This window comes from Etheostoma spectabile, chromosome 8 (assembly GCF_008692095.1).
Source record: "Etheostoma spectabile isolate EspeVRDwgs_2016 chromosome 8, UIUC_Espe_1.0, whole genome shotgun sequence".
Classification (NCBI taxonomy): domain Eukaryota; kingdom Metazoa; phylum Chordata; class Actinopteri; order Perciformes; family Percidae; genus Etheostoma; species Etheostoma spectabile.
Genome location: NC_045740.1, coordinates 3,843,160 through 3,843,374, shown reverse-complemented (window position 1 = coordinate 3,843,374; position 215 = coordinate 3,843,160). Strand labels below are relative to the sequence as shown.

Here is a 215-nt window from a genome sequence, read left to right as displayed (position 1 = left end):
AATATCTCTTAAAACCTTTTCAATATAATAAGATATTTATTAGACACTGAAACAAATATGCTAGCTTTGCACACGGTGCACTCCGCCTCCCACTTGTCCCAACCGGGACGGTACGTGGAAAGTGTGGTAGGCCTACTGTGTGCAACGCTGCTCCGCTGTCTGATCTGCTCCCTGTATGTGCGTGTCGCAGAGCCGCCCACAAGGCAGCCTCTCGG

General features: G+C 50.2%; 1 protein-coding gene across 5 annotated transcripts in view; it reads left to right on the top strand.

Moving 5' to 3' along the window:
- The window catches only part of LOC116694089 (contactin-1a), a 78,716-nt gene that overhangs the window by 70,536 nt on the left and 7,965 nt on the right, over positions 1–215 (top strand). The window lies entirely within an intron of this gene.